This window comes from Aulonocara stuartgranti (genome assembly GCF_965226115.1).
Source record: "Aulonocara stuartgranti genome assembly, chromosome: 1".
In the NCBI taxonomy this organism is placed as follows: domain Eukaryota; kingdom Metazoa; phylum Chordata; class Actinopteri; order Cichliformes; family Cichlidae; genus Aulonocara; species Aulonocara stuartgranti.
Genome location: NC_138939.1, coordinates 28,605,929 through 28,623,793, shown reverse-complemented (window position 1 = coordinate 28,623,793; position 17,865 = coordinate 28,605,929). Strand labels below are relative to the sequence as shown.

General features: G+C 39.9%; 1 long non-coding RNA gene across 1 annotated transcript in view; it reads left to right on the top strand.

The window, feature by feature from the left end:
- The window catches only part of LOC309717263, a 55,946-nt gene extending 38,329 nt beyond the window's left edge, over positions 1 to 17,617 (top strand). The window contains exons 2-3 of the long non-coding RNA XR_014279654.1: positions 8,266 to 8,432; positions 16,105 to 17,617. This is a non-coding gene — a long non-coding RNA (uncharacterized lncRNA). The remainder of the gene's footprint in view (positions 1 to 8,265; positions 8,433 to 16,104) is intronic.
- The last annotated feature ends 248 nt before the right edge of the window (positions 17,618 to 17,865 follow it).

Below are 17,865 nucleotides of genomic sequence, written 5' to 3'. Positions count from 1 at the left end.
TATGCCACCTTTGTTTTATGCAGTCGGAGTGGCAGATGCATTTTGTGAATGCACTCAAAAAGGGACAGCACTAAGCTCAAACTGAGCCAATATTCCTCCCATGTCCATGTCTCAGTTTGCTGATGATCTGTCCACCAGCTTCCCGCTTGAATTTCCTTCAGATAGATATAAATATGAAATGCAAGTGTACACGCTTTAGCTAGACACCTCAGTAAATATGAGGTGTTTACACAGTTTAGTGTAGATTAGTTCATTCCAGCAACTCTTTCATGGTCTGTTACCTATTTGGATGTCTGTCCCAGATTCAGTGTGACGTGACAGTGGCCTTTTTGCTACTTTGTTAACACGCTTCAGAATCTGTGTTACTGTCACAGGATATAAGGGTTTGTTTGTGCTTTGTGGAACGTACCCGAGCAGAACCAAAGACGTTCTATTTAAGAAATGCATAAAAGCTTTGAGTTTGTGATCAGACGTGACATAGGTTAGTCTAAACCCTCCCTCTAACTGGAAGCATTGGCTTGTTTGCTTGATCTGACTTTAAGTCAGGTCCTGCAAGCATGCTTTTTTTTTATTGTGCTTTTCCATCTGTGTCTCCCACTAAGTGCTCCCACAGTCTCAGTATTGACTGATTACTAGGGGGAATGGTCCACCCAGCCTCTTTAAATTTCAAATGAGGTTGGGTTAATGATGTCATCAGGAGATTGGATTCTGGATAGCCAGACGGACTCTGCAACATTTTCTGCGTGAAATCGCAGAGGACAAATAGAAAATGGCAAAAATTAGGATTGCTATGGAAAACAGACGATATAAACACATATTATTTAGTTGAAATAATGTTATTAATAAAACCTACATATTATCCATCCACTTATTTCCCATAACTACTGATTTCTCTTTTTGGGGTCATGCTGAGATGCCTCTAATTATAGCATGCAGTAGGTGAAAAGGAGGTGAATTACATTTCTTTTTAATTGCTCACAGCACTTAGTGTAGTATTTAAAAATTCAACATCTCTTTCCAGAAACAGTGGCACAATTATTTCTAGATAATCCAGGGAACACGCTTTCAGCAGTTTTCATTATTTCATCATTTGTGGGAGCATACTAAATATCCTAAACTTATTTTTGTTTTATTATACCAATTTTTTAAAAAGCTTTTTGCAGTAGAAATAATACTTGCTGCTTTACATTACAGTTTAACACTTTGTCTAGGGTTTACACAAGAATCAGCTCATCTTTTTTATGTATCATTTATTTATCACTGCTTAAACAGGGTGTACAACAACAACAATAATAAAAGGTTTCATGTAGTAGTTTTAGTTCCTCATTAACTGTCTTAGTCATTCCCGAAAGCAGGCATGCAGCCTGCAATTTTCCCAGGTCAAAAAATAGTTCTTCAGCGTATGCATATTGCGATGGTGACGTAGAATATTATGTATGTATTGTGCAACCATGCATTATGAATTCTTTTAGCGCCCCATCACTACTGCTGTTTCAAAATATACCACTCAGGAGAAAAAGCTGTTCGCGTGTGCGAAAGCTTTTCCTGTGATGCTGAGAGCTCACGTCACTAGAGACAGAAATAACGCACATAATCTGATTCAAATAGTTATCCTCAGGGGAGACAGGAAGAAGTGCTGCACCGTTCACCGGCACCGCTGGAGTCCTAACATGAGCTCTGCTCCATTCCTCTGTATCACTCTAACAAATCAACAGATTTGGCAAATATATGTGAAAATGATTTTTAATGGTACTTGTAAGGTTGTGGATTTTTCCAATTCAGTTTCAACTACAGTTTTGCAGTTTACGTTAATAAAATAACAACCAAAGCTGATAAGAATTCCAAGAAATGAGAGGAAAGCCAAGAAGGTTGTTTTCAAGGACGAGTGAGCAGGAGGGATGGCATACATATTTGCCAGGTACGCCTGTTTCTCTCTTTTTCTTTCTACTTCTTCTCATCTGTCCCACACACACACACACACACACACACACACACACACACACACACACACACACACACACACACACACACACACACACACACACACACACTGCACCTCGCCTCAAAAGCCAGGGCAATCTCTTCCTGTCTGTGGAGATTGAGCTGCTCATCAGAGCCCATTAATTACATCGTTCTCTAAAGGGATGACAAGTTAAGCCACTCTCTTTTTCTGGTTAGGTCTAACGCGTGGAGGCGGACCTAAAAGCTAATCTCGATAATCCATTGGGTTGAAGAACTCTGTCTTCTGCCATCAGTCATCAACGATTTCAATGCGTTGGTAGAAAATAACTGTGTCTGTGTTCTGCCAGCTGTTACAGGAATACAAGGAAATATACCTGTCCTTACAGGGAACTTCACACTGTGACCCAACACACCTCCCTTCACCTTAGTGACTATCCCACACACTCCCCTGTATCCTGATCTATTGCAGCATGAACAAGGACATAATTGCAATATAACACGGTTACAAGCACAGAAGAGATATATATGTCTTGTGGTACCGTGGGACTCTCCGAGGTCTCTTCCCCTGACAGGAACAACATAGCTGACATGGCTGATGTGTGTATGACTGGACTACCACAATAGAGTATGAACATGCTTTGCTTGTCGTACATGTAACACATTATATGTGGTGCTTCCTTTTTCTGCCTGCTGTGTTGGCCTGTCATTAGGAGGACACCATGTTGCCACCATGACATGTTAATATTGTTTACTGACACTCAGCATTTGTTGGTATGCTATGATGTTTGAAAAAGGTCAACAGATGCTTCTGCTTAAACTAACCTTTCACCAAGAGCTTCTAATTAGTATCAGTGTCACTTAGCATATGGTGTAGTTTGTGTGAATGTGGACATGTCGACGAGCACGTAGAGAATCGAAGGGGCGACGTCATCAACATCGGCAGTCTTACCCGAATCCTTTTACTAGTGTTTGCAAATCAGCTGGAGCAATGACTCATTGTTTGTGTTGTGATGATGGTGTTGGCGATATGACTGTAATAGTGAAAGACAATGAACACAGCTGCGTTAGATTTTCCAAGGTCTTTAAGTTGGTTGAGATCTGGAACTGAATCTGTTTCCATCCATTATCGTAACCACTTTTGGAAAATGATATCTACCACTTGTTGATCAAATTTTAGGAGTGACAATGGATAATGTTATGGTGAGCATACATGCTTATCCGAGCGTGATTGTGTTTACGTGAGTGGCCGCTCATGACTCGACTCGAGAGTTTGCCTTATCACCTGGTACACCTGACAGTGCTACAGCATGTTTACCACTGGTTGGATATTAGTTGGTCTGATAAGAACAGCAAAGAATAACTCCCTGAGAAAACAGACCAACCCAAATCACCCCTTTTTTTTTCAAACATACTCCGATACTCTATTGTCTCGTATTGTCTGAGGTTTTGCTTTTGTGCCATATTTCAGTTTGATTCCAACTAAAGAACCTGCACATATGGCCTTTTTATCCATTTTGTTATTCTGCTGTTAAAGTTGAAAACTTTTCTTCCATTTTTTCCTTCTGTTTTTCCCTCCTTACATGATGAAGCTTGTCCACTTCAGCCATTTTCTCTATAACACAGTAAATATCAATAGCATCTGGGTGATATTTACTGGTGTGGGGAAGATGAATGTCCTGCTCTAAATGCTTCAACCTCATTGCCTCGTGGAGTATTAGTCATGTAAACAACGTCTGTTTATTAATGGTAAAAGCTTTCCCTAATGATCCACACCTCACATGAGTCTGAAATATCAAGTCAGGGCATAAAGAGCAGCCATTGATCATCATAATGAATGATGGGAGGCTAGCGGAAGGCTGGGGGAGGAGACCTGTCCCGATGCTAATTCGCTCTCTATTTCCCTGCCTGATTCATATGCTATTTGGTCATAATACATCAAGGCTGTATGATTCTTCCATTACAGCAGCAAGCTTTGCCTTCACTTCACTGCAGATTATTTGTCAGCATTATAGGACACTTATGTATTTGGAAGTGATGCCAGACCTTCTAAAAGTAAACTGCAAGGGGGATGCACACGTCACTGTTAGCGCACACAAAGATAGAATCACAATGTGACATATTTGCATGTCAAGTTGTTCCATATCCTGAAGGCAACTCCACCAGGAATGCAAGTAATTAACGAACCTAATCAAATGTGTTCAAAAGAAGTGGTATGTGTCTTTTAACTAGTGTTCTGTTATCTGGCTGACATGATCAGTCCCCTGAGAGAATCCATCAAAGCCCTGTTGTCTTTAGCACGCCGGATGGTTTCAAAGAAAATTGGCATGACTGTAAATTTGTTCTTGTCAAATGTTGAGTAATCAAAAGCCAGCCAGCTGTAAATAAACAAATTCACTTCAGTACACCACAGCATGCTAAGTAGCTTTAACATAATATTGTTCATAATGAGGTGTGATTATTATTTACGGCAGCGCTGAATGGCCAATGACAACATTAATTGCGTAATGAGTCAGAAGTGTACCTGCGAATTTGCTCTAAATGCTTCTTTCACTCATTTAGCAAACCTGTGAACATGTTGACTTTAATATGTCCAATATGTGTAAAAAAAAGAAAACAAGCAACTGAGTTCATATAACATCAATAGGATAATGAAAGTGCTTCAGGGAATAATAGTTAGGGGTTAAACCAGGAGCGGTGCATTAACGTCGCAATAAGAGAGTAACACTACCCCTGATGCAGGTGCGTGTGTCTTTTGAGCCTCTTAAATCGTATTATTTGATTCACCAATTAGGTGTGAAGGTTTAAATGGAGGGGCTAATGGATCGATGACTTAAGTGGTGCTAAAACCATCTGACGCTGCTGAGAGACAACCCTTCAGCACATGGTGATAAACATGTAGGGGAGATCGCATACGAAAGCATTTATTTCAAGTACTCTATTTTTACTTTCTATATAAATCTCTGTGTGTAAGAGAAACTTTGGGTGTCATGTTTGGTTATTCCTGGAGTTTACTCTATTTCAGCATAAAAGCATAGTGTGAATAACATGTAAAGAACAAGAAAAACAATTTGTTTTTCATATGTGATTAGGTGGGCGACCCACTGCTCAAAACACAGAGGTCAGAAGCAACAGACTGCTGTGTCTCTCAGAGAGTGCAAAGGTGTTCGACTATTCAACTCAGAGCAAAGCCATAAGTAAATAAATTACTGAGTGTTTTGGTTGGTAAAAGTGGTTGCTGCGTCTGTTTAATCCATTGGAGATTTTCCCTCATTTGCATATTTTCTGACTCGCTGCAGGGCACTGAGACAAAGCCTGCCAGTGAGTTTGTGTATTAAATTTTCAGTTAGAGATGCGTTATGATATTTGCATGTTCTTGTGTACTCTTGTGGTATAACTGTGCTGTATGAGCAGATTAACAACATGAAAATAAACTCTTTATTTAATGACTAGACCAGGGGTCGGCAACCTGCGGCTCCGGAGCCGCATGCGGCTCTTTAGTCCTTATAATACGGCTCCATGTGGTTTGGGAAAATAAATTAGGAGCATTTAGCTGAAGTGTATTTTATTTATGTTAGTTCTAACCCTAACCCTGTGCATTTATCGAGACTTTCAACCCCAGGTAGGCCAATTATGGATCTTCGGATCCACATTATGTCAGCAGCTATTCTCAACCGTGAACTATGTTAAAAACAAACACCGCTCATGCCTCACAGATGACAGCTTACAGTCCTGCGTAAAGATGAAAGTGACTTCGTACAGCCCCGATTTGCAGACGCTGTGCGGAGAGGTTCAGGAGCAGAAGTCCCATTGTAAACATATCACGGCAGACCCGACGATGTTTCCATGAACACGCATCTCTTTATTGACCACTTTTCACACACGGTTGCTGTACGCATACAGCTGGCTGTAGCTTTTCAGCTCACAGCCTGACACACACCAACACAACAGCACAGATAGCACAGACGTTAAGGCGGCGAGGCGTGATTGCGGGTGCTGCTCAGGTGCGTCCGCCTCTATATTTCTTTAAGAGTTCAAAATGTGTTAATTGCATAAATAAAATATGATTCTCTATAGCACTTCATGGATTTCATAAGCAACACACCTTAGTTGTTCACACAAAGGTAAAAAAAAAAAGGTAAAAAACAATGCTGTGTACAGTGTTATCTTCATTTTGGATGTCAAAAAGTATTTGCGGCTCCCAGTGTTTTCTTTTGCATGGAAACCGGGTCCAAATGGCTCTTTGGGTCTTAAAGGTTGCTGACCCCTGGTCTAGACTTAGACGGTGAGGCGTTTTGTGAAGATGTTACAATGTGTGTTAGTGAAAATGAACTTTACTAATTGAATATTTTAGTCTTGCTTTTATTTATTAGCATTAAATATAACATTACTTGTAATCAGTGTTTTTAGAGGCCCAGCATTTTTTGGAGTCAGTCTCTGTGTGTGTGCTGGCTGTGCTGCTCTTCAAGAGAGTAAATGTGCAGATGTTGACTCCTGCTGTTACCGCTCTTCTTCAGCATGTAGAAATCTTATAGCTGGTCCATATGGGCTGCAACAAATAAGGGTTTTAAGTTTCCACATAGCAAAGTTGTTTATAAGGTGTGATTATGTCAGGGATTGTTTAAAAGATAATCTCAGAGATACCTGCCACTTACTAGCTAGCACCTCTAAACTATCATTTGCTACTAATAGGCTATCAGGTGGTATGTATCACACAAACAAATGGAAATATGTAGCATGGCAGGCAAGATCCAGGCCTGCTTTAATAGTGGGTGACACAAAGGCTTGGTGTTTGTATGTTTCTTGTAAAAAGTTACACCAAACAGATAATTGCCCTTAAGCACCAAATTGCCCATTATTCTCCCCACATTATAGACCAAGACTAAGTCTTTGCAGCAAACTAGGCACATGATCTTAACATTTCTGTTCTTATTAAGCACATAAAAGATGTCCTTACAGTACTTTTTGAGCTAGTGACTCATAGTCAGGATATTTAAGATTTGTATTAAGGTTGGGAGACTTAGGTTGAGAAGGGAGGACTATTACTCGAGGCATTTTCAGAAATGCACTGGAGCCCTGAAATGTTTTAGACATTACCTGGCAATAGTGAATTTGCAAATGTCTGATGCTGTTGCGTGGGACAGTAGCTGGTCTTTAACAGGCCAGCTCCTGCAACATCTGTGCAATATTGGTTTGTGCCAATTTGAAAATAGCACGGGTAATACTGCATTCACCACCAGGAAGTGGGCATCATTTGTCCTGCCTCGGGATCCAGGTATCTCTCTCCCTTAAAACACACTGGAGTGTTTCCAGTAGTGCAAAAATGTTTGAATCCAATTTTATTCCTGCTGCATGCAACATGGTAAGAAAGAACAACTCTACAAAAATACAGCAGCAAATCCTAAAGTTTAGGTATGACAGTGGCCTCTATGACTTGATGTCATCAAGTGCAACAACTGAATGTTAAGTTGAAATGGTAATAAGTGTCTGCAAGTAACTTCTGTGTGTGAAGAAGTATTGTAGTGTGCGAATGTAGGAGAGTTCAGCCATTATAATTTGTTTTAGTGTTGTAGACAAACTGTGGTTTATTAGTCATCGGTTATGGGCATGGCTTTATGTTTCAGATACAGTTACTCGGTTCACTGAATCTGGATCTTTCAACTTGGATAATCATCATCAGCTCTGGGTGCTGGAGAGTCAACGTGAGCAAAGAATATTAGCTGCTCACTGAGCACTAGATCTCATTTCAGTGTCACAGCTAAGTCGTAGCTCTGATGTAATTCTGAATATCTCTGACTAAATATGGACTTTTAGCTGAAGCAGGTGTGTATCACACAAAACCAAATGTAATATGTGTACGCAAGTTATTATCATACTAAAATTATCAACGCTTAAGGCTGGCTTGTTTGTTTAACCCGAACATCTGCTGTATATTTATACCTGTTTTATTGTATATACCAAAAAAAACCCACCCAGGTATAAATATCCAGAGGTCTACAGTGCATTAATAGTATGGCATGGTAAATGGACTGATCTTTAATTAGGCTATAATTAACCAGAGAGAGTCCTGAATATATAGGCATAGGCAGACACTGATGATTTTAGAACAGTTTCTTAATTATAAATATAACTGATTTAACTGTAAAATCTCATTACTCCTTTATAGTTGTTCAGCAACACATTTGAGGTCATATTCTTATGCACTTCAGGACCATTGTCACTGTTCCTGTTTGTTGATCCCTCAGGAGAAGATCTTTTTCAACGTGCTGTGTGTCAAAATAGCATTGTTCACTGTGTTTTTTTCAGGAAGTGTGTGCAGTTGCAAGTTGGAGAATCTGCCGAGTTCTCCGTGTTTTGCAAAAAGTTTGAATGTGAACAAACAAAGCCTCTGATTTCTGCTGAACGTTCGATGTTGGACGTTGTCTGGAGCTGACTGACAACATAATCTCAAACGAGAAATTGCCAAATTTAAGGTAAGGATTCTTAATCACATCTCATTCAACCCTTTATAGGTTAGGTTCAGGGTTTGCATCATGAGTACAATTTTGTCTTCTTACATTACCTAATTGCTTCTGCTTTCAAGTTTTTAATAAAATTCTATCTGTTGAAAAAATATTAAAACAACTGTGGTTTGAGCTAGACAACCAGTGCTGATCCTTTTTTAGCCTAGAAAATGACACTTTTTTATTGTAATTTTGCCTCTGTGCAACCCTACAGAGGCAACCACTTTATGTGATTGAAGGAGTTTAACAAGAGTCCTGAATTCAATATTTGGGAATTACAGCCATTTTTATAAGTATTTTCAGAAGCTCATTTGTAATCAGACTTGACTGACAAGTGAGGTGAGGCCCGCTGCTTCATTTTGCCTGGAAAAAAAAAGAACTTAAAATATCTGAAGTAGAATACAAGTGTTGAACCTGTATTTTGGCACTGTCAACTTTGTCAGCGCCAAAGAGATTCTGATGCTATTGAAGAAGAACATCATTAGACTTACAAACCAAACTAAATCAAATTATCTGGCATATTCTTAAAAAGAAGGAATGCACCGGCACGCTCAAAAAGGCCCGAAAAGCCATAGAGCGAGGCCAGTATATAAAACGTTCAATAACAAATAAGTACAATAACTGCAAACCTTTTTTTGGTTAAGACTCTTGACGGTTGTCAAAGTCTACAATCAAGAGACTACTTTGTGAATATACATACAGAAGGTTTATGACAAGAACAGGGAGGCCAGATTAGACTTTGCTGAAAAACATCTGTCTGCAGAGTTGTGAAAAAATACTTATTTAGACAAATAAAACCATGATTAACTTGCACTAGCATGATGGGATGACAAATGATCCAGGGCATACCAGCATGGTAGAGGCAGGATCCAACTTAGTAGATAATTTGTCATTAGATAATTTCCATATGTTGCAAGGATAATTTTTCAAATGATTTTTAAATAGTCCAAGAAATCACCAGATGAATAAACTTGCAGGTATTTCAACTTCAGACCAAGTTATGCAAAAACTCTGGTTCACAGGAGAAAACTGCGTTCACAAAAAAATGCTACTATTGTGGGTTATAGAGTTAAGAAAACTCTGCACAACTTGCAGTTCAGTTCACTTTTCACTTTGGTTCAACTTTTATCAGTACAATTTGAGCCTAAGTGCATCCTGAAGCACTTAATTCAAGCAGCCACTGATTGCAAGCTATTAAGTTAAAGCTAGGATTCCCATGAAACCTGACATCTTGACTGTGTTTTTCTCTGCCTATGAGGCCAACATTCACCGGTCAGCTGCCCAGAAATTAATGCCACTCCTGACCTGGGCATCGTTTATTATTTCTACTCTTCTACTTCTACTTCTACTTCTACTTTCACATAGTGCATTACACATGACACAAAAGTGGTCAAGATTATTGCTTTATTTGTGGCAAGAGGATGTCATTTGAGATGCAGCACAAGTAGCCAAGCTTTAAAAGCACAGTGGCTCTCAGATTCCCACTTGTAAAAGTGCTATCAGCCCTGTACAGCCATCGTTGGCGCCTGGGCTCTCCTTGGCACTGGCACTAGGCTAGAACTGGGGCATGCCTGGGGCCGACTGCACATAAAACGCAGGCAATATATACTTAGTGGAAATACAATACTGCAACCCCTCCCCCTCCACTTTCTCTTTTACCAGCCAGTGCCTGGAACTTCTCTAGTGAAAGCGTAGGTATAGGTGTTGGTATGCGTGTGACTGTTTATGCAATTGGTTTCAGGGGTTTCTGTGTGAGACTTGTTCTTGCATTCCTTTCATGCTTCTTAGTAATTATGGAACAGTTTTCTTGTATGTATGCATTTAGGGGCGAGCAATCTGGCCAATGATCTGATCTGAATCACAGATTGTGATCAACAGATTGCGCATATGGTTGCCTGTCACTTCAACTCAAGGCTAAAGGCCAGAATCACAAATGTCTGTTTTGTATCTGGCGCTGATTGATGTTTTCACCGCTTTGACAGTTTAATTTTTTTTTTAGATAATATAACACTTTCACCATTATTCAGTTTAAGCACGCCCGTCGTATAAGATCATTTGATTGCCTTCCTTGTAATGCATCTGCCATGTCTATCACCTGTCAAAAGAGATATAGCTGTATGTGTGACTCTATCTTTGTTAAAGCCTCACAGCATGCTGATCTATGGAAAAGCAGAGCTGAAAGTGATGACACAAGATGACTTTGTTTCACCCTGGAGCTCCAGCCTGACCCAGGGCTGTATCACAATAATAGCTCTGCCTGACAGCCATACTGGTCTGCTCAAAGCAAATGCTAACTGACAGTTTTTCTTGCGTGTGAAGTAGTGGGCGCTGGTTGCTGCCAGTGGCCTCTTTTTTTTCTTCTAGCTCTGTTGTACTGTAGGTACCAATACCACTGAGTACTGTGCCAAGGCCGATGATACAACCCGGCCAGGTCTTGTACACAACGGCCAGTGCAAGATGTGCCATAAATAATGCAGGTGGGCCAAGGTATCGGGGAGAGGATGAAGCTAAGAGTGGAGTATTCAAGGCTGACTTCACCCTCCAGTGTATATCATATAAAACACATATAGCAAGGTCCTTCCTGGTAATTCTATGGGGTTAATGAGGAGCATGCTACCTGTTTAGTAAAACAGTGTGCTGAGCCAGGTGTGTGGATGCACAACTGGTCCCATGCCCATACATTTTCTTCATGATAAGGGGAATCCCCAAGCTTCAAAGGAGCGATCTTGTTCACTACAGGCTGGCCAGGTCTGTTGGCTTTGACAGGGTCTTTGTTTGTAATAGCCATTTTGTGGTTGCAGGGGACGTAGGAGGGTCGAGTATCAGGCCGCCTGGGCAAACAGTTACCCCACTGTTCTCCATCAGAGAACACACAGAACAGCCTCAATTAGTTGCTCCAGTAATCTTCCTCCCCTGTCACATGATCTGGGCTGTTTGTAATAACACACAGGGGGCCTGGGCCGGCCCGGTCAGGAAATGAGATGATCCATGGCTGACAGCTTAGACACACAGCAGCCACTTATCTGTTATTTCTATGCTGCAAAAACAATCTCACTCTCCCCTGTGTGTGAATATGTTTGCGCACGTGTTTGCTGATGATCGCAAGGATACAAACAAAATAAAATGCGATATCAGAGCAGATCAGAGATCGGAAGATTCGCAGTCGAGGCTAATCGGAGCTTTACGTGTGGGTCTGCGCTCTGCCCGTGTGCACAAAATTGAAACATAATCGCAAGTCAGTGCTCCAGTCACTACTTGTTGATACTCCTGCCGACTTGACAGTGATTTAGAGGCGTATGAAGGTTTTATAAGGATGATGCTGTTAAACCTTGAACAATCGTTTCACTGTAATGGGCCTCAGTCAGCCCACCAGAGGCCCAAAGTCCCAAATAATAAGCATCAACATCTCCAGTGTCATGTTCTATGTCAGTGATGTGGATATCCTGCTCCTCCCTGTACCATCTCTTCAATGGTCTGCTGAATATGTAGGCAGTATCAGTTGTGCAGCATGATTGCAAATGATGTGTGGAGTGTACCGATCTCCATAAGAGGGAGAGAGAGAGATACCTCATCTGAACAGCCTTAGTTCAAAGGCTGAGATTTGCTTCTTTTTGGCTTTTGGCAGAGTCAGAGATCAAAGCTAAACGCTGAGCAACAAATGTGTGTTTCTGTCACTGGCGATTTGTCTGTGTGTTTGATCAGCAGCCTCCCTTATCTCGCTGCCTCACTCCACTGCTAATATTCAGTAATGGACTGCCTTTCATGAGACAAGAGACGAGGGGTTGATGTGAAGGATGTGACTGAGGTGAATGGAATAGATGGGAAGACACTTTGCAGACAAATCACACAGATCCCTGAAAACTCAATAGTGCGCACATAGGCTCCATCAGTGCATGTAGACTGGGGATAATTCATGTGAATCCGAATTAACTCCGACAGCGCGTACTCTATTTTTTTAATTGAATATCGAATATCCCTTAAATAGAGATATGCACACCACCTCCTTACTGACTCCAGATAGCTATCCTTAACACTAACACCCTCCCTCATCCTCTGTTTCTTTCCCTCCCTTCTCTGTCTTAATTATGACTTTGCATATATTAAGACAGCGATAAATAAATAAACCACCTTCTCTTGTTTATTTGTGCAAAAGAAAATCCCAGCTTTGACCTTCTTATGTTAAAATCCATGTGGTAGTTGGTAAAAGGAATACATTCCCCACAGGATGGGCTGAAAGGCCTGTTTATTCTGTCCTGGCTGCCTTTGGTCTTGCAAGGGAGGAAATAGCTCGGCTTTTCCAATAGCTATGTAAGCACTAGAAGGAGTGTGCCACTGTGCTTTAACAAAAAAACAGCATGCAGTTTTTACAGTTCATACTTAACTTCACGAGCTCACACAGCTGACCCACACAGTGTTTCTTTTGCACTCACCCTTTTTGCTGGATACAGATTCTAAAATTTCAATGTTGTTCATTGTTGTTTCTCGTATTGACTTAATTTAATGTAGAAGCTTTCACATCAGGAAAAGCGGTGGTTCAACAAAAGTGTCTACCGGACATGCAGAGACAACCATAATAGCTTACTGCCCCAAAGTTAAAATGTGACTTGGTCAGACTTTGTACCGATGTCTTGTTATCTCTTACCTTTAGAAGTTGAATGATGCACCTGATTAGAGCAGTTAGATATAGCTACAGGTAGGATTTCCTTGTGCAAATGTATTGGTTTGTGATTTTGGAGAACAGTTCCCAGAACAAATTACCCGTAGACTGCATGTGAAAGTGCCTTGCTGATAAAATGACTCCAGTAAACTGTGTTTAAGATGCTAATTCCATGGCCTCTACTGAGAAATCACCTCTGCAGTCCAAGTCAGGAAGGATCCAATGACACCAGCTGGCTAAAGTACAGACCACAGGGTATTGGGACGGTCCACCTCCTTCTTCTCTTGCCAGCTTCACCTCACACTGTGCACAGCTGGGCAGGAACTGGATTTGTGTCAAGGTCCTTGATGGTTAAATTAGAACTACCCCCTCCCCAAAATCATTTCCTTTTGTTTTGTTTCTTTTAACTCCAAACAACCACTGACATCTCAGCAACACGTTACAATTCATAATCTTTGTCATCACAGCAGTGCCCTTAAACAAATGCGCTGTGGTGTCCACACAAAGTGGAGCTACAACAACAATATTTTTATATAATAGAATTACATAGAGCTGTGCGATATGATGAAATGAAAACATCTATCGTTTCAAATAATACGCTATCATTTGTTTCGTGGTGTCGCAAAATACACCGTTTATGGCAATATTTTTTCATCGGGGCACAGAGAATTCCAGCATAGACGGTGAAAATGAGGCAGAACCAGGTAACTCCGAACAGAAGGACTAGTAAAAATTTCCCCGAAGTACGCCATGTAATAAATACTCGCAAAGAAGATGGCGGCTGTTACAACTTACATCTAAAAATATATCGTTTCATGCATCGGTCAAAACACTCGACTCAGGTACACCAGCTGAAAAGACTTCACACAAGTCTAGTTATCCGAGATTCACAGAAAAAGCACTATTTTGTAGTATATATCGTTATCGGGACGAGAAACGTCTTATATTTTGGTCATATGGTACAGCCCTAGAATTACGTCTCAAATACACTCATGGTGCAGTGTAACATTATATAAACAATCTAATGTGAGAACTGGCTGACTCTACTGTTAATCACATGAATAACAGCTAAACTTGAACATATTTCTAACCAAGTTTACTTTTACACTGACCCATAACATGAACTCAATGAAATAAGCAATCTTGCATTAAACATGGCTTCAGTACATCTCAGATATCAGTGTGCTCATAAATCCACACCTTGTTTGTTTACTAGGAGAAGCATTTCATTTAAGCATAAACGGGCCCCTAACCTAAGGAAATAACTAGCGTTGTGTCTAACATGACACACACATTAGCAAAGAATCTGTTTGTCTCTGTAGGCACTTTGTTACTCGCAGCCCATCGCAAAAACATCATTTGTTCCAATTTCATTAGTTAAATCAATGAAAAATAGCAAAGCTAACATAGTTTGACAGTCATAAAATAGTATCTTTGTTCCAACACAATGATTTGTAAAAAGTTATTAGGTCAAAAACTATCTACAGCAGATGAACAGCTTCTGAAAGTAATAAATAAGAAAAGCTCCAACACAGAGCTGACACGGGAGCTGAGAGATGGATTGAGCCCTTCAGTTGTTCCAGCAAAGTATTCAGGAACTGGACTGAAAATCAGTGGCAACAGGTCTTTACTCTCTTTATGTAGAGTTATAAATCCAAATTGTCATCAATATATGATGCAACAGTGTCTACAGCCATCTGCACCACACATTGGAGGCTCTGGTGTTGAGAATTCTGTCAAAGTTGTTGGAATTCTGAACATTATGAGTACTGTCAGATTTTTATTGACCGTGCAATATAATCTGGAAAGCATCTGGTTGACAGCAGTTTTATTTTTCAGCATGACAGTGATCACAAACACACCGCAAATGCAGTAAAACAAAATACCTTCATAGAAAAACGCATTGAATGTCCTTCAAGAAATTCCTAAAGACTACTTAAAGAAATTACTAGAAAACTACTAAGAGAGTTCAGACTGCGCTGAAGAATAAAGGTGGTCTGCCTCCTATATTACATTTCCATGTATATTTTTGCGTGTTTTGATAAATCACTGCAACAGAATTTAATATAGAATTTTTAATAGAATATAAACTTTTAGGCTACATTAAATGTCATGTTTTTTTCAAACCCTGCTTATAAATTGCTGCAGTGTATTTAATATAATAGTTTTATTTATTATGTTGCTTTTGGTTTCATTTGTCTTCTCCTTCCTTTTTGCGCTGTTTCAGAATGATTGTATTCAATCATTTTTCACAGAGCCCTTGGAGAATGTCGTACTGCATTTAAGGACACCTCATGAACATATTATTATTCGAGTTCTTTTGTGATGACAGTGTATTTTTCTTTCATGAATGAAATGACACTTTTTTTCTTTTTTGCTGACATGGTATTGTTTTGAATAAATGAATGTTCAGAGTAATTTTTGTTATAGAGTGTGAAAATAGCAGAAAAAAACTGTAAAGGCAGGCATGAAAAACAGGGGTAACTATTACAGAGTGGATTACAAATAATGGCATCAACCTAATGTTTCAATGGACAGGAGTTAAAAACAGTGATTAAAGCACTGAGATTTATTCCTGAGATATCCTCAACATTTTTATTCCACTGTGAATAATAACCTTTGCTTTTTAATAACAAGGAAAAAATTACTTTTTTTTTTTATATTTTATTATTATTTTTGCCCTTATGTGGGTATGATCTGTTACAAACCTCTGCATGGAATAAGCCTGCAATCACATGGCCCAATTTTTTCCATGGTACAATGGATCTGTGCCTGATATCTTTGATGGTTGAATCTCACTCTGCTGGGTTTTCATGAGATTTCCTAGTAAACTGAGTGTCTAGTTCCAGGAGGGAAGGGGACAGTTAGTGAGAGTCCCAGGGGGGATAGGATAACAGGTGGGCTGAGTGCCATTCAGAAGGGTCAGACAGCACAATGCTAGCATCTCCCTTTGATGCTGATACCATCTTCTGTGTGTCTGCTCAGCCCTGCTCCCTATTTCACTGCTCAGCGACTTTACATCCAGTTGCCTCCGACTGTGTCTGCAGAATGGCCCCCGGATCCAATAACACGGCACCGCTGTAAGACAATTACCCGCTTTAATAACGGCCATCATTACACACCCAGTGGATTGAATATAATATACGAATTCTGAACGCGAGTGTGCGCATCTGTGTTTGTGTGTATGCGGCAGTGGTGTGAGCAGCATCCAATCCCATCTGCACTCTCTGATCATTACAGGAAGTCTTTATGAGTTTAGTTTCATTAGACCCTTTAAAGTTCTCCTTAATGACAATGTTTAGGTGGGAATGATTTTCATTATGTGAGTGATGACTAGTTTATCATGCCAGAATCCCACATTTTATTATTTGCAGAGAAAACGCATTTGGCTACCTTCTTAAATGTGGTTTTGCATAAAATCCAGGTGTCGTGACACACAGCCACTCCAACACAAGCACTACCACGAGCATCAAAACAAACCATTCATTAGCAAGTTGGAATAGCTGTGGAACAGGTTGCGCATTTTCATTGGCTTCATGAAGTGCAGAACATCCATAGCGTGCATGGAGCCATAACATAGAGAAAAGCAACCGAGAGATGGAGAAGGAGCTGATAAGTCATTTATGAGACATGAATTATTAATAAGCATCATGATGGCAGAACAGAGACTGAAAACACACAATGCCATCTGGACTATGAGGATGGTTTGTCAAAACTAAATGGATAAATGAAATTTTGATTAAGTTTATTAGTAGATCTAGATCTCATTTACAAAGTCATTTGTTGCCTTTTCCTAGACAGCGTTGGATTCAAGACAGCAATTAGCATGCCAGAAGAACCAAAGACTCTGAGCTACTATGTTAAAAGTATGATCATTACAATATTATGATAATATGCTTCACTTTTATTATATAGTAAAGATTTAATGGAGCTGGGTGAGGCTTACGAGATCAGTGAGCACCATCTTCTTCTTTGGTGCAATAACAATGCTGGCCACTGACTTAGTCCATAGTCTAAAATAGTATTAGTAGAATTACTCTAAGCCTACTTTTTTATTGCTCTTATAAATATGAGCCTGTGTTTTCTAGTACCATGTTAACTGAGTAGAGCACACCTCTCATCATTTTAATTGCAACACCTTAAAGCTGTAGTGACATTAAAAGTGAGACACAATTAGCAAAAAAGTGCATTAGTCAGATTTGGTTTCTAAAGGGATCCTGTTGCTCGCTGTTGGTTTGTGTAGAAATGATCGTACCGACTCTCAAACTAATCAGTAGTGAAATGCTCCGATAGCACTTATTCTCACTTTACTCACAAGCAACTGCAGCATTAGCAACTATTCAGCTGAAGTAAGCAGGTTTGTGGACTGGTGCGATGAACATCATTTGCACGTCAGTGTGGGTGAAAACAGTGTGTCTGTGTCACATCCTAGATCCATTGAAGACCATAGTTCTTTAACCAGAAAATGGTTATGACTTCTTAGAAATGCTGATTAAGGGACACATACAGGTTTTTGGTTCTTTTTGATGCATGCTTAAGTTTTTTTTGGTGGTTTTTTTGGCCGGAGTTTGTATGTGGATATAGATACGTGTGTTTTTATGTGTGTGTAAAAAAATAGGCTTCCTGTATCCTGTACAATGAAGGCAAAGTTCGGTTTATCTGAATGAGGTGAGGTTGGGAAACACTGCCGTCCACTATTATCGTTTTTGTTGTTGCTGTTGTAGTGATTCTTTTGTTTCGTATTTC